The sequence below is a fragment of the Polistes dominula genome, unplaced genomic scaffold (genome assembly GCF_049000335.1).
Source record: "Polistes dominula isolate Pdom_NZ unplaced genomic scaffold, Pdom_raw_medaka contig_79, whole genome shotgun sequence".
NCBI lineage: Eukaryota > Metazoa > Arthropoda > Insecta > Hymenoptera > Vespidae > Polistes > Polistes dominula.
The window spans coordinates 5,781,680-5,804,091 of NW_028300916.1; the positions used below are offsets into that span (position 1 = coordinate 5,781,680).

At 31.9% G+C, this 22,412-nt stretch overlaps 2 long non-coding RNA genes across 14 annotated transcripts in view; one reads left to right on the forward strand and one right to left on the reverse strand.

The window, feature by feature from the left end:
* Positions 1-22,412, reverse strand: part of LOC107067069 (uncharacterized) — a 45,565-nt gene that overhangs the window by 763 nt on the left and 22,390 nt on the right. The window contains exons 1-4 of one of the 13 annotated variants that reach the window (XR_016176051.1): positions 14,572-14,780; positions 14,073-14,147; positions 13,606-13,753; positions 11,941-12,438 (exon numbers count right to left, since the gene is read on the reverse strand). The exons of 1 other annotated variant lie outside the window; for it this stretch is intronic. This is a non-coding gene — a long non-coding RNA (uncharacterized LOC107067069). 11 more of the 13 variants (XR_016176046.1, XR_016176048.1, XR_016176054.1 and 8 more) reach the window with 11 other exon arrangements.
* On the forward strand, positions 15,119-16,720 carry LOC149033117 (uncharacterized). The gene is made up of 2 exons (XR_016176061.1): positions 15,119-15,443; positions 15,943-16,720. It is a non-coding gene; the product is annotated as an uncharacterized LOC149033117 (long non-coding RNA).

The window sequence follows — 22,412 nt, forward strand, 5'->3', positions numbered from 1 at the left end:
GATTTGTTGCAACATAGTATTGCCTTTTTCTATTTTTTCGTGTATTATTATTTTATGTATTCCATTGTAATTGTCATATTATTTTGTGTGTCGTCATAATTTATTAAATAGTTTAGAATTATATTAAATCAACATTTTATAACAAAGCCACAGCAACGCGTAATACATTTGTTTCATAGTGTCAGTTGATATTATTTCTCTTCTTTAATAAGAGATTTTAACGATGTATGTCGGAGAGAGATTCTTCAGGATGCTCTTTTAGGTGTAAACGAGTTTTCCGGAAAGCTTTTCCTACCCAATTACCTTCAAGCTCGTCGTTGTTCTCTAAGGTGTAATAAACACGAATGTATATATATATATATATATATGAGTGAATATGAACGAGAATGAGAATGAGAAAGAGAAAGAGAATGTGCGTGTGTATATTTGTATTTATATATGTATGCGCGCGCATGTGTGTATGTATAACATTACGTCCAGCAAATCCGATTCATGGCGTCATGGCTGGAGCGCAGAGATACTAATAACCCTCGTGTGCTCGAGCCTCGTTACATAACTGTATTATTAATGTTGTTTCTCTAAAGAAACACCTACGAGCTCTGGTAAAAGCGTGTTTCCCACTAACTGCACACTACATTTACACCAGGATGAAACCACTCCTCCTCCTTCACCTCCAATAGGCTTCTTCTACCAATGAAAATTCTTTCTTGATTGTTTAATATAAGAAGCATCACATTGGTTATTTTAATTTTTTTATCTACTGAAAATGTTGACTTTTTACAAATGTCATAATTTCTTTTTGTATCGAAGTAACACGTATCCATAGTTAAACAATATTTTCTTGATCGTTAACGCGTTAAAAGTAGAACATTATTTTGTTTCATTTATATTTTTAATTATTATATATATATATATATATAAAAAGAATAAACATTTTCATCGAGCCAACGGTAAAAGGGTAAACCTTTTAAAGATGCAATAATTTTTTATCCAAGTACTTCGTCGTAGAGAGGGATAATTTTTTTATTTTTTGTTAACACACAAGAAACTCGAGCTTTTTCATATTTTTGTTTATTCAATTCGTTTTTCTTTTTTCTTTTTTCTTTTTTCTTAGAATAATTATTGTGATCTGTGTACGTCAGAGTTTTTAAGGGCGCCTTTTAAAGGTGCAATAATTTTCTTTTTTTTTGTTCTATTTTTGTTTTATCACATACAAAGGATCCATCTTTTTTTACCTTTTCCATTTTTCTTCCTTTATTTTTTCCATTTTCTATATATAGACCTAGTGTCTCTCTTTTTCTCTTTAAATATTATTTCTCTCGTCAATTATAATCTCCCGGTGTGCAATATTCTCCCCAAGCGTTCTATTTTAAATAACGTCGTCGACCCTCTCTCTCTCTCTTTCTCTCTGTCCCTCTCTCTCATGGGGTTAACCAAGGAAACCAGCCTTGAAAAAGCGCGAGCTAACAGGAAATAAAGCACGCCAGAGAAGAAAGAACGTGTTTACTCAAAGAGTTCTGCAATTATTCTCCTTTCTTTTCTCATGAGAGAAGGAAAGAGATAGAGGTATAGATGGGGAGGGGGGGGGGGCAGAAAAAGAAATGGGTAACGTGAGTTGGTTGAAAAAAAAAAAATTACGAAAAAAGAATAGAAAAGAATAATTAGCAAAAGAATTTTTTCATTAAATATTGAAACATTAAAGGGAAAACTTTCTTATCAGTTAACGTCGGAGTCAAATGACCTGTCTTTAACAAAACTTTTATTCTTTGCTAACTTAAATTACGTATAATAATCAATTAAGTACCAACTCACGAATAATGAATAACAATTAGAATTATTTTGAAGTTACGTAAAATCAAATTAAAAAAAAAAAACAAAAAAATGTTGAATGTAGAATTTTTAATGAATATTTGAAAAATTAAAAAAAAACCGATCTTTCGTGTATATGTTTGTTTCCTTTCTCTCACACACACACACACACATACACATGGTATATTTAGCGTTATTAAGAACAACAATCATTTTAATTTTGATTTATCGCGTTATTCAATTAGCCTTTCTTTTTCTCTCTGGTTTTTCAGCGCAGCAACCTTTTTGAAATTTTTTTTTTTCAAATTCTTGTTTTGAAATTAAATCAAGTATCGCAAGGGAGGGAGGAAGGGTTGGTAGGTGGCTTAATCAAGTACGCATTTTCAGAACATTGTTTGTTCCATAACGATACGAGAATCACGCACAGAGAGAATGAGAAATAAATAGAGAAAAGCAAAGTGCAGTAAATCAGTGTGAGCTGAGAAGAAGAAAAAAAAACAAACAAACAAACAAAAAACCTATAAAAAGGTAAAAGAAGGGAAGAAAAAAAAATGGAAGAAAAAGATGCAAAAAAAAAAAGAAAAAGAAAAAAGAATTAGTAGGAATTTCCACGTTGGTAACGCGGATTGCTCGACGTGGGTGCCATTAATTCTCGATTAACCGGTTTTGTGCTCAAAGCGACACTGATATATCCGGGTCAGGTTTAATCGATAACTAACTAAAATCAGTTGGCACGATTATCTCTATCTCTCTCTATCTCTCTTTCTCTTTCTCACTTGTATCTACCATTGTCATACAGATATCAAGTTCGTTGGGTCGTTTGCCACACTACTTACTACTACTTACGTTGATAAACGAAAATAAGAGAAAGAGAAAGAGAGAAAGAGAGAGAGAGAGAGAGAGAGAGAGAGAGAGTTGCTTGTATTTGTGAGATATAAAAACAAGAGACAAAAGAGTGTGAGAAAGAAAAAGAGAAAGAAAAAGAGAAAGAGAAAGAGTAAAAAAGAGAGAAGAGTGTGAGTAAAGAGCAAAGAAAAAGAGCAAAAAAGAGAGAAGAGTGTGAGAAAGAGCAAAGAGAGAGAGAGAGATAAAAGTTTCCACCTTGATGACGGGGCAGCTAGCAGCAAAACGCGAATGTGGGTCGACGAGGGAAGAAAGATTATCGGAAGCTTTCTTCTTCTCTTTTATTTCGATGCATTCTTCAAGCCTGACCACCCCCTCTCCACTCCTCCCTCACCCCTCGTTCGACTACTCTTCAACCAACCAACCAATCCTCTCTTATTTTCCATTCTTTATTTTTGTCTCTTACCCTTTTTTTTCTCCTTTTTTTTTCTTTTTCGACGATTTATCGAACTCGCCGGAAATGCGAATTAGGCTGTTTTGCGAGAGAGAATTACGGTGTCGCGAATCTTTCTCTTGAGAGAATCTCTCGGATTATCTTCTTCTTTCATTTTTTTTTTTTTTTGATTATATCGATAGCAATAATATCGTTCGTTCTCTTTCTATTTTTATTCATGATTTTGTAAGAGAATTACGGTGTCGTGAATCTTTCCCTTGAGAAATCTCTCGGATCATATTTTTTTTTCGTTTTTTTCTTATTATTTTTTTTTTGATTACATCGATAGCAATAATAATGTTTGTTCTCTTACTATTTTTATTCATGATTTCTATTTTTTATTTTCGCAACTAGCTGAGATGTAATGTAGAAAGAGTTTGATTCTTGTTGTGTACGGTGCGGTTTTCCGATGGTATTAAATTTTTCTTTTTTTTATGCCATTGTTCGCAATTCTTTCTTTTCTAATATAAAGTAGGAAGCATCGATAAGGATCTTTTACGAATGTATTGACGTTGAATAGGTAGTAGTATATACTATTTTTGTGTCTGTCCAGTAAAGGTTCCAAGTCAGCTTAGTATTTCGAATAGTCCCAAGAGATAGAAAGATAGTAAGAATGAAAAAGAGAAAGATAGTAGTATTATTATTGTCTGGTTCAAGAAAGTACTCTGTATTGTATTGCACGTATAATGGGATTATAAGTTATAAAAGAAAAATTAAATTAAAAAAAATAAAAAAACAATTTAACAGACACACAACGTTTTTAATTCGTTTAAAGATAAAGCTAAGAATTTTTATTATGTTTAATTTTATTATAATTGTTATTAAAGGAAGAGAGAGTGTATCATTAAATGCTTTAAGAAAGTATTGTATTGTAGAATAAATTTAATGAAATTATAATTAAATTTATAGTAATTGTTTTATACAATTTCTACGATTACCAAATATAATTACTCGAACCTATATTAAGTCACAACTTTTATTGTTAGTTAAATGTTAACTGTAGTTGAATAAGAAATTAAAATAACAATAAACTAATATATTACAATTAGTTTACTTACGTTAAATAGAATGTTGCTATAAAACAGAGAGAATGAGAAAGAAAAAAAGAAAAAGAAGGAAATGGAACGATTCTTCTTTGGTAAAGGTGTAAAACACAGGTAACTAACAGATAACAATTGAACGTATATATCTAGCTGGCACGAGCGACTGATAAGACTATACTTTTCATAGTTATATATATATATATATATTTAACTGAGTAACTAAAACCAACTTAAAAACATTTTGCGTCAATGAAACAATATCGGAAGTAGCCAAAGAAGGCGCTAAAGTGTCTTAAGAAAACACAAACTATACAGGAATTCGATATCTTTCAAGATACCGGAGAGATATCGGATCTGATATTTTTTATCATTTTTTTTCTCTTACGATGCAGTGTGTATATATGACGACAAATCCTAATTAAAATCACGTTCTTTCGTGTTTTATACAATACTAGCAGTGGCCCGCAATGCGTATAGAGGTTAGATTATGTTAATAATAATAAATATTTAGAAAACGGCGATATTATATATATTTTTTAACAATACTATTATATAACGGAAGATTTGTATTTTTAAATACAAAATACAAAATTCGTAATTGTTATACGGCCATTATTTAAAATCATGGACCCATATTTTTGTCAGCATGCAATAACTGAAGATTTATAGCATAAAATTTTGCAAAATGTAGTTTTCTTCTAAAGTATACTTTATATTTACGCATACAAGGGACGTTTAAATTTGTAATAACCAAAGCAAGTAGAATATATCCACCCAGTATATCAAAGTGGACAAGAAAATCATCATAGGTACAGAATCACGTAGGTAGAACGAGCTTAACCTGAAGTTTGTAGGTAAGAGAAGCTCGTGTGATCGAAAGTTTGTAAAGTTAAGCTCGTTCGAACGACAACGTTTAAAGTTGCCGGAGTCGCGAGTTTGGAAGTTTAGTGTAGTTGAAGACGCCACGTTGCTGGCGTCAAAACCACCCCTGGGAGTTTCTCCCACCATTCGGCTACCTCTCGAGGTCGACGAGGGTGGTGGTTTGTGCTTTATCTTTCTCCTGAATGAATAACGAACCTTCCACTAACACTCATCTTTCTCTTTATTTCTTTTTCCTACACCACGTTGTCGAGTGGCGTAGCACATTTTTAAGTTCGAACGAGACGTTTCTAATCGCAAAGGGTAGTAGTTCTTTTCGTAACTCTTCGCATAAATTACAACAGCCCTTCTATTTTTCCAAGCTCTTATATTATACCCTTTTACTATACTACTTCGCAGAACGTAAATACATGAACATAGTACGAACATTTATTTATTTGTATATACTAACAGTTAAAAGTTTGCTACACCACTTGCCAATTTTCCTAAAAATCAAATAACATCGATCAATTTTTACAATTTTTGATCGATAATGTAATTTATTACATATACCATCAAAAACCACCACTCGAATTATTACGTAGGAAGATTTAAATGCGTGAACCGGGTCAAACATAATTTTCCACGAGGCTTTCTGAATAACATCGGCCGAGTATTGTTCACCATTACTCTTACACCTTAAGCTCGTGATAGTCTCAAACTCTCCCCTACCCATTCTCCATTCCTCCCATACAATCTTCTACGGTTTACCGTTACCGTTCCAATAGGAAAAAGAGATAGAGAATATCTTCACTCCTACGAGATAAGTTCTTTGCATTCCTTTACTAGATTCTTTCTAAACGATAAGAAAAAGAAAAGAATTAAAAGAAAAGAAAAGAAAAGAAAAGAAGAAAAAGAAAACAAAAATAAGAACAATAAAAAAGAAAGGGAAGGAAATAAAAAAAAGAAATTTACTAATTAGTAAGTAATGTTTAGCGCTTCATTACTAAGGTAACAATCTTTCAATTAACTTTCCTGTTAATGAATCCAACTCCTCTTCGATATTCGCGTCGTATTTACGATGCATCTTAATTACACTTTTCATTGCAACTCACCAACCGTGATAGCGGTAGTAATAGTAGTAGTAATAGTAGTAATAGTAGTAGCAGTAGTAGTAGTATAGCATCGAACTTTCCCTAATACGATCGTAAAATGAGAAGGGAATTCATAGCACTGAAACTGTAACGAAAACCATTACGCATCAACGTCTAATACAGTCACACATATAAACACGCATATAAAGATACGTGTGTGTATGAAGTAAACGATACTATTTATCAGAAGAATCGACTAATATGCGTTACGAGCTAATGCACCAGTGGTTATTCGTTACTGCCACTTTTGTACTTGACCAGATACAACTACTGAGCCTTTTGCTATCTGCTTTTCATCGTGACGAATGCACTCTCTCTCTCTCTCTCTCTCTCTCTCTCTCTCTCTATCTCTCTTTCTCTCTATGGTAAGATCTTTTTTTATATCCTCTTTCTTCTTCTTTCTCCTCCTATTCCTACTCCTCCTTCTACTCTTTCATTGGAATGTCTCTTAACGTTATCTCGAGTTCATTTCGAGTGGTATGTGAACGATAAAAGGTGGAACGCGTTCTTCTTCTTTATCGTTTCGTTCTTTTAATCGAAAAGAGAAAGAGAAAAAGAGAGAGAGAGAGAGAGAGAGAGAGAGGTAGATAGAAAGAGTAACACGATATTATGGTTCGTAAAATATTAGCAAACATTTTTTTGTCTATCTCTTTATCTTTTTCTCAAGCCCCTTTTACTTTTATTTATAATACTCTTCAATTAAACTCGATGGTATACATTTATAAATAGAAAATGGTGGTTTATAATATGCGAATGATTTATGAGTGTTCTTTTTGATTTTCAAAGAGGAGAGTCAAATGTTGAATATAATCGAAAGAATTTACAAGAGAAAAAGAGAGGGATAAAAACGAATATCTCGTATAGCAAAGAGAATGAAGTTTCATGAAGAGTGACACGTATCATCTCCCATTGATCGATCTCGGTGTATTACTGCAAGAGGGTGAAGGAGAAAGTTAAAAGTTTCGAAAGAGAAAAATAGAGATAGAAACAATGTGTGCATGTGTGTGCGTGTCTGTGTGTGAGAGAAAGAGAGAGATGAGTGTATTGCATATTACCGAAGCATTGAAGTATTCTCCGATATTGCTTACCACTTCTATTTTGTAGGTTATATACATGTATATGATGTATGTGTATATCAATGCATAAATTTATATATATTTTAAATATATTTTATGTGTTTTAAATATCTATAATACATTTTATATAGAGGATTTATGTGTGTATATGTAATGTATGTAAATTTATATTTTTATATATAAAAATACAGTGTGTTACATTGTTGGTTTCCAATGAACTTTAAAACTACTGAACTGATCTTAATGAAATTTTGATTTTATTATGTAATTTTTTTCAACTTAGAATGTAGGATAGTTTTTATGGCGATTATTTTTTTACTTTTTATTGCTAATTTAAGAATATTACAGGTATTAAATTTGAAGTATGTTTAGAAGTTCATATTCGTATTCAATATTTTTCAATATTTTGTGCTACTAAAGACCTTACTCTTTTTGTATATTTTCGAGTATTATTATTTTATGTATTCCATTATAATTGTGGTATTATTTTGTGTGTTGTTAGTGTAATTTACTAAATAGTTTAGAATTATACTAAATCAATATTTTATAACAAAGCCACAGAGCAACGTGTGGTCACAGCATTCTAGCATATATATACATTTTCTAAAATCTAATGAAATACATATAACTGTCAACAAATATTAATCCAATTGGTATATCAAATTTATATATGTAATATGTTTATATATAGAAGGTGTTATGTGCAGTATATATATATATATTTATAGATGTATAAATTTATATGTATTCAAGAATGTAATTACAGAGATATATGTGTCTACTAATATTAGACATCTATCGGTACGAATTTTCCGGGCATCGATATCCGGCTTATATGACACGTTATATTTGATCGAAAAGTATTACGATCGACACGATATTATCGTCATGTACAAGAATATGTGTGTGTATATACATATATATGTATGTATGTATGTATGTATATGTTTGTCTCTGTGTATGAACGAACGTATTTCGTAGGAGAATCTCTTGCGATTTCTGTCAAATTGATATCGACGTCGGATCGTTTCCGGTCCTGTTGCATCTACAAAGTAAGAGGAAAGCTTATACGACACGTTTCTATTGGCTGTTACATATTTTAACGTTTGACAAGATAAGTATATATATTTCTGACTACATATATGAATGTATTATACTCATGTGTCTGTGATTTTGTACGTGTGTGTGTGTGTGTGTGTGTGTATAAGAGATTACGTTTTAAAACTTAAATTTCTTCGAATGCAACGAGTTATGGTTCGTTAGTAAGTATATTTGCATATGTGTGTATATTGCATATGTGTACTATATCAATGTCGGTTTCACGTACTGTATGACGTGTGCGTATTAAATTACTGCTAAGCATTCAGGGATTTCTCTTTTTTAATAAGTCACGCATACACACGTGGGTAGATTGATAAGTTTTTATCTTAACATGTGGAAACTATTTTTGTTTTCTTTTTTTAAGAGGAGGACAAACTCATTATCAGTTTTATTTTGGAGATAGTTTCACAACTTTTCAATTTATCCTTGTATTTTGTTAATCATTTTTATCGTATTATTATAGAAAAATATTTAATATGAAATGTGATTGATATATCTAATTATATTTATATGTTAATTTTTGCATTAATTCTTAATATTTTAATTTGAATGGTTATTCTTAAAATAAATTAAATAAATCAAATATAATATATAAATAAATATATGTCCCAAGTCCCAGATAAAGGGGAGGGTTCGAAGGCAAGGCTATCGACCTACCCTCGGTAAAAAAAAATTAATTACTCTCAGAACTAACAAAATAACCTCTTTAGGTTATTTAGTTAAAGATAACAGGACGTGATCCTAAGAAGAAATTAAAAATATAAATTAAATACAAGTAAAATGATTTTTGTAATATTTTAAATTTTACAACATCATATTCTGTTTTCTTTTTCATTCAATTATTCGTCGTTTCTTTTCTCTGTATAACCAGTTATTTTTGTCTTATTAAAAATTCAAATCGCGATTCTTATCTTTTATTTGTGAATATACCACGAACGAGAGACGCGACTATGACGATGACGATGAAGACCAACCTAGCCAATATACGATAACGAATTTAATAGCAGTTTTACGAACGAATGCGAGACAAGGATGACAAAAGAGTCGGGTTAAAAAGGTGAAGCAAAGGAAAAAATAAAAAAAAAGAAGGAAAGAAGAAGAATAAAAATTAAAAAAAAAATCCCCAGTGGCTTTTCAATTTTTATTCATTAAAAGTGATTATACACATATATATATATGCGAGTGAGTGAGAGTGATTGAGTGAATGAGTGAGTGAGCAGTAGTGGGTGGATAGAAAGTGGGTGGTGCTTTTTAAACGAAAAACCAACCCCCGTAGCGGAAAAGTTTAATCGAAAATTTTCTCTTCACGGCATATCCCACACTCTCTCTCTCTCTCTCTCTCTTACTAATAGATCGACTTTGTTAGGTTCACGGTTATCTCCGAGGGGTATTTTTTTTTTATCCTCTCCGTGAAATTACGTCCTTGATGGAAGGTAAATTTGCGAACACGTTTCTGGTCCAAGAGTGGGGGAGGAACAGATCGAGGAACGTAAATATCACTCGTGATTTCATCCCGAGGAGCGGCTGTCAACGTCACGATGCTTCTACCCACGCACACATACACAACACATAAACATACGCATACAAATACGTATGCATACATTTACACATATGAATCACATAACGTAACATGTCGGATCCACTCGAATTCGAAATTCCGAGATTCTAAAAAATTGAGAATTCGAAATTCATACACAATTTCCGAATCGAATCGTTACGAATGAACGAACAACCGAACGAACGAAGTATTCTAATATCATGCAAAAAGAATCCAATGTTTTTTTCACTAGTGAGGGTAGAGGGTTTAGGTTTAAAAAAAAAAAAGAAAAAAAAAGGGAATCTTTTTCCAGTTTTGCTTTTAGATGATAGCAGAAGGAGAAGAAGAAGAAGAAGATGAGGAGGAGGAGCAGGAGGACGAGGAAAAGGGAAAGGTGGGAGTAAAGATGGAGAATGAGAGGAAGTAGCTTTGATGTTCGAGAGGTACTTTTAAAACAGGAAAACCTGCTGTGCAAACTCTTCTCTCCCTAGGAAGAAAGTTTGGATTACCTTTGGCCACACGGTTGCGGTTGGTTGGAGGCCTCTTTGAAAATGACCTGCTGCTGCTGCTGCTGCTGCTGTACCGATGAAAAAGACCAAACTATATATACCTTTCTCTCTCTATCAATCTCTTTTTCTCTCGTTCTTTTTTCAGTTTCTTTTTTTTCCTGTTTTTTTTTTTTTTTTGGTTTATTAGCAAAAAGGATGATAGGGCAAGTTTTGGCAGTAAATCAACAGAATGAAAAATCGTGTGCTATAGTTTTCTAATGAAATTGCAACAAGTTTAGTATTATCAGGTAACATTCATCATTTGAAAAAAAAATTAGTAAACGAATGACAGATACTTAACACAGTATCAATAATAGTAGTTTCAATAATAATATGAATCATAATAATAATAATTATTATTATTGTGTCATTTGAATTTAACAGCAGCAACAGTAGTAGCATTGTTCGTACGTAATGCTCGTCGGATGAGCAAACGCGAATGATGTGAACCATGTCATTTTAGTGATTATAGTTAAACACGTCAAACGTTGGTATAGTTCTACACATACCATAATATATATTCGCGTATCTTCTGTTATGTAATAACAGTAATTATACTATCACGAGATAATTATGACGATCGATCTCATTCATCCAATTGCTGTTACCTCAATGTATACCAAAATATCAAAATCACATGTTTTCTCTACTTGTTCCTCTCATATTAACCAGTTAAGCGTGTTTGACGACTATATCCGTCATGGAGATGTGACAAAATTTTGTGTTATGACGTCTATATCTGTCATGCGTAAAAGTTTGTTATAATGAAATATATGTGTTCATATTAAGAAACTGTGTGTACATTACTAACAATTTTCCAAAAAAAAAGTTAATACAAAAGTTCTAAATATAGAATATTACCTAAGAAATAAATGATTCGAGTAAATAACTTGTCCTCGGAATAAAAATCGCGATTAATAAATTACGTTGGTTTAAGTGTCTTGCTTACAAATTTTTTTTTCCTTTCTGTACGTTCAATCGGTAAACGATTATGTGTATGCAAGTGTATGTACATGTATTAGTATGTTTTTTTATCTTTTTTTATTTAATATTATTACGTGTGTATTTATGTGTGTGTTTTTCGAATACAAACGATTGTAATTACTAACTCAAACGCGAGTTGCATACAATTTTATTCTTTTTAATTTTATTTTTTCTCTTTCTCTCTCTCTCTCTGTCTCTCTCTGTCTCTTTAACTTTTTCATTCATAAACAGACATTGTTTATTCCACGGAACGTACCTTTTTTTATACTAGAAAGAAATAACGAGCTTGAAAAGGATGAATAAACACAAATATACTTATCGAAAGCAATTAAAAAATGTTTCTTCTTATCACGATGAGTATTAAAAGAAAAAAAATACAACGGAGAATGATAAAATAGCGTTATACAATTCTTTTTATCTCTATTTTTTTTTCTTCTTTTCTATTCGAAATAGAAGATAATCCAGAATTGGTTACGATAATAATTATTACTCACGCATATTTTCGTATCATTGGCGTAGACTCCATAGTTGGTTTCAATATCAAATTAACTTCCTTTGTCACATGTGTGCCACCTTATAATATACACCGGTTACATTGTGTATGTGCGTTGTATACGTGTAGTACGTACTTGTATATAATACGTATTTATATTTATGTATATGTTTGTGTACGTTTATACGTGTTATATATGTCGATGAGAAGAGAAACGTTTATTCTCGAAACACTTCTTCTTATTTTTCTTCGTAATTTTTTTTGTCTATTTTTCTTTTTCTGTTCTTCTTGTTCCTTATTCTTTTTACTTATTCAAGAAAGGAATAGAACGGATCGTATGAAAATTTGTCTTCACCTTTATTCTTCTATTATGTTCCACCGAAGAGAACACTGTTACTAAAGCTACTGGCATTTAGAACGGCGCCTGACGAGAATAGCGCAAATATGGAGTATAGTCTCTTCTATTCGTGTTTTAAACCATGCGAAGACACTTTCCCATCTATAAGTTTAAACTTAACGTTATATATAAATTATATATACTATAATGAACGTTATATATAATTAAATATATAATTAAATGCGTTATATATGTATATATAATGAATTTATATATAAATTATTATATAAAAATATAATTAAAGATAATATTATTAAATTTTACAATTATTATTAAGAAATATATATTTATATATAAATTAATAAAATATCATACACAAAAATTATATTCTTTTTTTCTTTATAAGAAAATAGATAAAGCAATTTAGTTCGACTAGAAAATAATTGATCCAACTCTAATTTATCGATCAATAATCGCTAAATTAATGATCCGATTATTATTAAATATTTAAATTACTATCACAGTGTGCTACTTTTATTATTATTATTACTATTATTATTATTATTATTATAAAAAAATATATATTAATATAATGACGAGAAGATAAACTTTCTTTCGTTTTTACTCGTTTAATTGATGGATTTAATAAAATTGGGTCACTAATACAGACAAAAGCATCGATAATAATTTACGATTTAATCTTTATTATATTTTTCTGTAAAAAAAAATACAAAAGAAAAAAAATGTACAAAAACGTTGTTTTACAAAAAAAAAAAAAAAAAGGGAAAAAAATGAGAGATATTTGAGTTATTTTTCTAATTCGATTTGAATGATCGACAAAATGGTTTTCTGTCTCTCTCTCTCTCTCTCTTACTCTCTTTCTAGATATCGTTTTCTATTTAATTGCAATATAATATTAGCTTCCTCGTCGCGCGTGCAAAATGTTCGCGAGCCTGCACGCCGCGGTTTAGAACGGTACACACGTTCTACGGGGAACCGTTTTCCCCATGGCATACGAACTTTAAGAATGCACGTAAGCTTCGCTCGTAAAGACGCTGGCTGGCTACCTTCTCTTCCTTCCTTTTTTCGGTTCGCGATTATCCACTCACACACTAACAACAAAACTCATCTTTTTCTAATTCATCTATTTAAAAAAGTTTTTATATACAAATATCTGGCCCGATCAGTCAAAATGACTAGTCTGGTATATCTAGTGTTAAAAAATTAAATAAAAAGTATTTTCGATGCTTTTGTCTGATTGATAAAGTAATAAATAATTGTAGTAAATTGAAACAAAGAAAATATCAAAGTTGTTCTTGTCGTAATCACCGTAATACATCCTCTCAACGTAAACTCGTAGAACGGAACGAAAGTTTTGCGTGTTCTCCACGATCTAGACATCCAAGGCACGGGATCACACACATACACACACAAACTAACTACCAATAATCGCGATGAAGAAGACGATAAAAGAAGACTATGAAGAAAACGAATTATGAACACACTTAAAAACATCCGATTAATATTTCGCAAGAAAATTGATCAACACCCCCCACCCCGATTGTGCAACATAACAACATTTTATTTTTTTCAAATATTCAAAATATCAACACGCGACGCGAACATTGTAAAAAGAAACGAATTGTTTTTATCAAAAATTTTCTCGTTTCCTTTTTCAACAAATTTCTCTCTCAAAAGAAAAAAAAGAAAAAATCCACAATAAAAACACAACGAACGTTGTTAAATTTAATCAACAAAAAAAAAAATTCCACAGTATTCTTTTTTTCTTCTTTTACTTTTTAAATTTAATCCAAAAAAAAATCCTAAGGTATTTTTCTTCTTCTTCTTTTTCTTCAAAAATCCAACGAATTCTGTAAAATAACTTGCTGAGTAAAAAGAAGCAAAATCGTGTTGAAAAATCTTGATTTTCCTTCTTCTTCTTCTTCTTCTTTCAAAAAAAATTCTCAAAATTCCAAAATATCAGCAGAGTACGTAAGCGATCGATGAACTCTCTCTCTCCCTCTCTCTCTCTCTCTCTCTCTCTATCCTTTTTAAATAAAAGAGAAGAGGAGTATATCACTTGAACGAGGAGCCGACTTTTACGCGTTGATTCGCGTTACTCGCAACTATTTCAGCTGGATCGACGAGATCGAGCGGATATTTCGGATAACTTGTTCCTTCTCTCTTGAATGCATGTGTATGTGCTTGGTTATAGGAGAAAGAGAGAAAGAAAGAACGAAAGAAAGAGAGAGAAAGAGAAAGAGAGAGAGAGAGAGAGATGAGTATTATACACACAAGTATCCAACGTATACACTAATTCTATACTAAAGCACACGTACACGCACACATAACACATACAACACACACGTGAAGAGAAAGAGGAGCCACGCTGTATCGGAATGTGGGTTCGGGCGCCGGTTTTCGAGGTGGCCGGACAGCTGAGAGCTCTGCGATTCTCTCGGGCCGACTACTTCTCCGGCTCGGCATGAAACCTTCTCATCCTCCATCCTCTCCTTCCCTTGCCCCCTGCCAACCTTCTCTACCTTCTCCTCTTCATCCTCCTCCTCCTCTATTCCATCTCCTCTTTCTTCTCGGCAACTCCTACCTTCTCTCTCTCTCTTTCTCTCTCCTACTACTCGTTCGTCGAGTCGAGTTGAGTCAAGTCACATACTCATATACACACTCACTAACTCACCCAATCGTACACTTTACTTGGTCACTTACCCGTATACATATATTCATCCACTACTTATGCACTTACTAATATATATACGTATATTCATACAAATACAGAATGTATATGTGTACATATATGGGTATGGTAGAGAGACATGTATATAAAGGTACAATCACATGTATGCACATACATACACACAGTGTTGCGAGTACAACATTTTCTCTGGTTGGTTCGTTTCGCAGGCCGCTACCTTTGCTATAAAGTAGGTATACTCCGTTAGCGTGATCGTTAGTCCACGCTCAGCGTGACGCGTGGGCGCATTATATGTATGTGTGTGTTGTGTGTGCATTTGTGAGGGGATCTGCAGATCTACGTATGTATAAGAAAGAGAGAGAAAGAGAGAGGAAAGGAGAGGACAGCTCGAAGCGTTTTATCGCGGTCTACTCGTCTCTCGAATGCTTGGCATACCTTTGAGTTTCAGGAAAATCCAGTAAGAATTTTCAGGTAGCAAGTACCTAGCTACCCTACCTTTCCTATTCTCCACACTATTCTACTACGTTTCTAGATTTTTATTTCTTTCTTTTCCCCAAAATGTAATATATATTCTTGTAACAAAATTTTCGAGTATATATTTAAGTAGGAAGGGTTTTATTAAATGTTTAATATTTTAAAAATATTAAATTTATGATTTAGTTAATAATACATTTTTTCTATTTCATACTATTTTACTATGTTTATTTTTTTATTATACAATTTTATTAATAAAATTTATTTAATAATGAAATTATAATTATTTTAAATAATGTATATATTTTATATATATTTTATTTTTGTTTATTTTATAAAAAAAAAAATCCATTTATTTTAATCCCTGTTTAAATATAATACGTGTGAGTAAGATTGATATGTGACAATCCCTTTAAATTCTGATTAAATCTATTATATCAATTGCAGATAAGATAATGATAACTTTCTCTTCATTTTATTAGAACGAACAATCATAAGAGAAGAATCACTGATATGCATTTCCGAGGTTCAAGGAAATGAGATATTCTCGTGTGATAGCTATATCACACATACACTGGATTCGTTGGTGATACGAGACGGTGTGATTGATGTAATTGGAGTGCTTTGATTATGAGGAAATACGAAGAAGCTCTTGCGCTTACCTACTTTGTAATATGTCACTACTAAAATGATATAATTAGTTTCTCTTTTTTCTCTCTCTCTCTCTCTCTCTCCCAAACTCTTCTCCCACATATTCTCCTGAGAAAGAAACATCTTGCATGTCGCTTATTATTAATGACAAAAATTTAATTTATACATTTTTATTTACTCGTTAGAATATTAAATTGCTATATACACAATTTCAATATATTTTCCACGAGATCAATTTGTTTTCAATTTCTCTACCCAGCTACGATATCTTCCCAACGATTTAATATTTTGATTAAAAAATAATCCATTAATATGATAATCATTGAGAGAAAGAGAGAGAGAGAGAGAGAGAGAGAGAGAGAGAGAAAGAGAAAGAGTATGGAAGATTGAATTAATTCGTCAGGAATATTCAAATTATTTTCATTATAAGAAAGCGTACACATTTAATCGCATACTCGTAATTCATTCATTCAATAATTCAATTATGATACGCGAGAGTATCCCATTTATTTTCCTTTTTATTTATCTCTATTTCTGTTTTTCGCACAAGTACCATTTGTATGCTGTTATTATTTTATTTAACAATAAATTTCACTTGTAATCTTTAAACGTGTTGATTAACAATAAGATACAATATTTTATTTTTTAATTTAATATATTATATTACTTTCTCATTCTCAACTTTGTATTGGTTCGATATATGTTTCAACTGTTGTTTCCTCTCTCTCTCTCTCTCTCTCTCTCTCTTTCTCTCTAAGAGTAAAGTAGAAAAGACCCGATGTAAGATGATTGGCATCGTTAGAGCGAAAATCGCACGCTTAGGTCGCTCGAAATGGAGCGTGGGTCTCGATCGAGAGGATGATGACAGTCCGGGAAAGTTTCAACGAGCTTCGGACTCGCTTCAGAGTTTCACGCTCGATCTACTCTCTTCTCCTCCTCCTCCTCCCCCTCTTACACTCTCCCACACTCTCTTCCACCCTCTCTCTCTCTCTCTCTCTCTCTCTCTTACTATCTTAATCTCTACTTACAAGTTAACTTTTTATTAAAGCAACGAAAAGGGTCGTAGAAAATGATTTTTCTTCGAAAGTAAATCTTATCCAAACTTTCCATCTTATTCCCACCCCCTCGCCCTTTCTCCTATAAGCCAAGAAAACAAAAATGATCAAAACGAATGATGAGGAGAGTTATCATTGTCTGATTAAAAAAATGTGCAAAAGAATAAATATCAGATAAGAATGTAGGTAAAGGGTGACAATCATTTGATCATAATCGTCAGATTCATGGAAAAAATAAAAACAACGAATATTAGAAATGATCAGAAGTAGGGAAAGGGTAGAAATCATTACATCGAGATAATTGTAAAATGTATGAAATAAAAAATACCAAATGTGAGTAAAACAAACTAAAGAAGGGTCAAAGGGAGATATGATCAGATCATCCAAAAATGTTGTAAGATGTATGAAAAAGGGTCGGGAAAATGAATAGGAAGAATAATTTTTTTCGTGCAAAAGGTTGTACCTAAGATTTACAAAAAAGAAGAAAACAAAAGAAGATACAAAAAAAATTCTAAGAAGAGAAGAGAAGAGAAGAGAAGGGAGGGTAAAAAAATGGTCCTTTCGGTAGAAGAAGGAAAAAAGGATTGAAAAGTTGACTAGACGAAGGACACGGAAGGTTAGGATTACAAGGAGAGGTCCAAGAGAGGAAAGAGAGAGTAAGAGAGAGAGAGAGAGAGAGAGAGAGAGAATACGAGCCACTGTCAATGACTTTAGCGTGTCGGAGAGAAAAGTAAATATAGCGCTCGGCGACCAAACCAGTTCTCTTAAAATAACTCGCGGTCCTAAGGAACGCATTCTCCAACCCATCGACGGCTTTTTCGGTAGAGAGAAAGAGAAAGACAGAGATAAAGTATCTATATATGTGTATTTGCGCATGTATGTGGGTATTTGTGAGAGTAACTGCAGTAACTGCAAGTAGAACCTCAAGTTCGTATAAATTTCCTTCTTTTTTTTTTTTTTTTCATACGGTTTAGCAATTTTTTCATCTTCACTGTCCTTTGTATTTATTTGTGCGTGTAGGTGTGTGAGAATAACTGCAAGTAGAGAGGAGCTTAAGTTCGTATAAATTTTGTTTCTTTTTTTTTTTTTTTATACACGGCTTAACAATATTTTCATCTTCAGTGTGTTTGTGTATATTTTTCTCCCACTCTATTTTGTTTCTTTTTTCCATTTCACCCATCGTAACAAGTACGCCATATAACTCGGACGACTAATTAAGAGAATGGTTTTTAACAAACGACGATATTTTGTTTTGTTGTTCTTTTTTGAAAGTTTATTTTCATTTTTGTAAGGACCCTCTTCTCCCTCACCCCTCTCTCTCTCTCTCTACGTGATCGATTTTATTAATTGACTTAATGAACGATTTTAATTGGAAAACGACAAAGGTATTTCTTGCGTATCGCTCGTCAATCCTTCTGTTATTTCTTCTTTTCGTTGTTTATTTTACGAATCGAACAATGACGCGCGTTTTAAAAGTTTATATGAACAAGTATTTTTATTTTATTTTGGATAACGGTAAGGTAATAATTGGTTGCTTGCTCGAAGAATTTTTTGTGTGAATTTTCTTCGTTTCTTCCCCTCTCCCCCATCTCGTTAATTCATTTTATTTAACAAACGAGCAACGGTATCGGGGAGTGAGAAGGGAAAGGGGGTAAGATTTAAGAAACGTATTTTAAATTATTCTCATATCTCGTCTCATTTTTTTTTCATCTTTTTATCTCCTTCTTGAAAATTTGCCGTATATTTTTTTTCTTTTTTTTTTTATAGAAAATAATCTACGAGGGAGAAGATAAAGAGAGAGACTTTTTTCGTATCTATAGTGTGTCACGTATACTAGCAAATTTTATGAGACTCTTGTTAAAGATTGTTATACGTGTATTTCATACGTGTACTCATTTTTATGTACATATACAAAACTATCATCCCCAAGTGAAGTAGGTAAATATTTGTTATTCAAAAATTCACCCGTGAATGAAGAAGTTCCCTGATACTTTTTATTTCATATTATTTTATTTTATTTTATTTGATTTTATTAGATTTTTTTACATATTTTTAACAAGTAACTCTAGAAACGATTATTATCTTCTCAAAATGATAAATAACTCATCCATCTGATGAAATTACTTCAACGTCCTATCATTTAACATAACGAGCTACGAGAAATTCAAAGTGATTTGTACCTTCAGTCAAGGTTTTGCAAGCTTCTTATTCTCGCCTACGTAATCATCGTCATCATCATCATCATCACCATCACCATCACCATCACTATCATCATCATCATCATCACCATCATCATCATCATCATCATTATCATTATTATCATCATTCATGTAATAGTAGTTATTGTTGTAGTTGTAGTTGAATAAGTAAATTCGATAGTAAATTGAAGGACTAGTCTTAGAAGGTTGTTCATAGTTCAGCAAAGAATTTTATCTTTGAACTTAATCTTCATTCCAGCCGATAATTATTTCGAGAAGAAGATTAACGATCGATGATAATTGAACAACTGCCATAACCGAGTTGCTGGCTCATTTTTAATAAACTCACGAAACTCTCTGACTGAGAATTTCATTTTCATTTTATTTTATTAATAACTCATCGGCTATTACTATTTATGCTCACTTTATTTTGTTTGTTTATTATTATTATTTTATTTTTATTTTTTAATTTTCTTTCTTTTTTCATAACGATCAAATTTTTCCAATATTCAACTTGGTGCTAGAACCCATTGGCCAATCGAACTTGTTGAAATGGAAAGCACGTATGTCACGCGAAGCTTTCGTACTACGTGCTCACCCAACGATGTTTTATTTTCTCCTCAATCTCTTGTTACTTTTGAAAATAAATGAATGAATGAATGAATGAAAGAAAAAAAAACAGAATCAAAAAGAAGAGAAAAACGAGAAATCGTAGGTCCTCGTAATACCTTGGCTATCAATTAATAATTAACGATCATTGTACGGGAACGTAGATAAAGAGAAAATCAAACAAAGAATCGTAATTCTCTGGATTCTCCTGTGGTAATAATTAAATTACATACTCGTATTTATCGATCAGAAAGAACGAGAACAAAAGAGAGAAAGAAATGTTACACACACAAAAAATATCTAAATATGCAACGAAAAATGATTGCAAGAAATATATATATATATATATAACGTATACGTGTATATATTTGAAAAATGTAAAATGGAAATGAAAAAAAGGAGAAATGGTTTTGATCGTTGGATAAATATTAACGGAAAGAGGAAAGGAAAAAGAATTCCGTGAAGGAAGGCATGCGAACAGACCACGGATTGAATTTCGCGGGGTATTACATGCACCGAGTAGTATAAAAGTCAGAGTGTGTGTGTGTGTGTGTGTGTGTGCAGAAGACGGAGAAAGGGAAAAGAGAAAGAGGGCAAAGTTCATAAATCAGAGAGTACGATGACTCCTTCGAAGAAGAAACGGCCATTTCTGCCACGTACGAATCTTCCTGTGGCTCGCGTTCGTTCCTAGCATGTTGCTACGCTACGAAAACGTCCAAACAAATGTTATCGATTACGGGAGAAAGTGTATACGTGTGCTCGAGTATATGTGTGGGAGAGATAGAAAGAGAGAGAGAGAGAGAAAGAGAATATCCCTTTTCAACTAGTTACATTTCACTATACCGGCTTGTTATACCACATAAACCCTTTCTGTGAGGTTTCATTGATCAAACACTTTGATGGTCACACACTGATTTTGTGTGTTCTCTATTCTGACATTTGTAAATATATATATATATTCATATGTGTAGGATGCATATGCGTTAGTTCGTTTGAAATTATCGACAATCAATCTGCACCAATGAACGATTTACGTACAAACGATTGATTTGTTTCCCATAAGAGATAACGGTCTCCTCATATATGAGCCGTTCAGTGCACACTTTGATTAGACTTCACTTTTTGAAAAATCTTCAATTTAAGTGTCAAAGCACTTGGTATAGTCATAACTTTTTATATTTATAATCACTTTCCTTATTTCCTCACATTTTTCAACTTTTTGTTTTATGGAGTTAATCGATGGGTGCACTGAACGGCTCATATATTCATTAAATAATATTTAATACTACTTTTTTTTTGTTAGTTATATATTTTACATATATTACATTTTTATTTGAATAAATTTTTATTTCATAATTACGTTGATGGATAAAAATAATCTTGAGCTTTTATATATTATTCTTTCATCTTTATATTTCTATTTAATTAAAAAATAGCAAATATTTTCTTAGTTACTTGATATTCTTCTTAATTATTATAATATATTAATTAGTACGTAATTTATTATACTATATATTATATAATGTATTCATAAAAATGAATAATTTAATTTTTCAACGTCCTGAAGGATTTTTATTTTTAAGACTATAAAAAAATTTAATTTAGAAATATTTTATCTAAATAAATGTATCTACGTATAACGTAATCTAATGTAAAAATACTACGATATTATATTTCCATTAAAACGTCACATAAACACTAAAATTACGATCACTGAATTATTCTTATTTTAATTGAAAAAAATAATTCTCTGCTGTTTCCATTTAATCTTCTTTACTCTCGATGATATTAGAAATAAAAATTAAATCAAAAAATGTCTATTATATCTTTAACGTCCATTTTTTTCTTCTTCCTCTTTTTCTTCTTCATCTTCTTATCTCTAATTAAATCTTTTTCTTTTTAAAGATTCTATTTATGACGTGTATTACGTAGTAACGCACACATACATACATACATACATACACATCGACACATATAAGAAGAATTTTTCGTTCACTTTGATAGAATCTTGTTAACCCGGACCAAATAAAGAGATACCAACTTATCTGTCTATCGTTCTTCTTCTTTTACATCGTTGCTCCTTTTAAAGGTTATAAAGTAGGGTTCTAGAATACGGAAAATGAGAACGGAAGGGTACTCTCTAGAGACAAGTTCTTCCCTTCCTCTCTTCCCCCTTTCCTAGCTCCCTTCACCTACATTAACCCTCTCGCCCACCCTTCATTTTATGTATATACTTACTTAAGTACATATAACACAAATACACACACACACACACAAACACACACATATATACGCACGAAACTATGGTTCCTAGATAGATAGATAGATAGATAGATAGATAGATAGATAGATAGATAAATAGATATAGTAGATACACTATCGGTCAAGAGTTCGGAATCGTTTACCGATACTCTTAAAAATTGTGAAATTTACTGATAA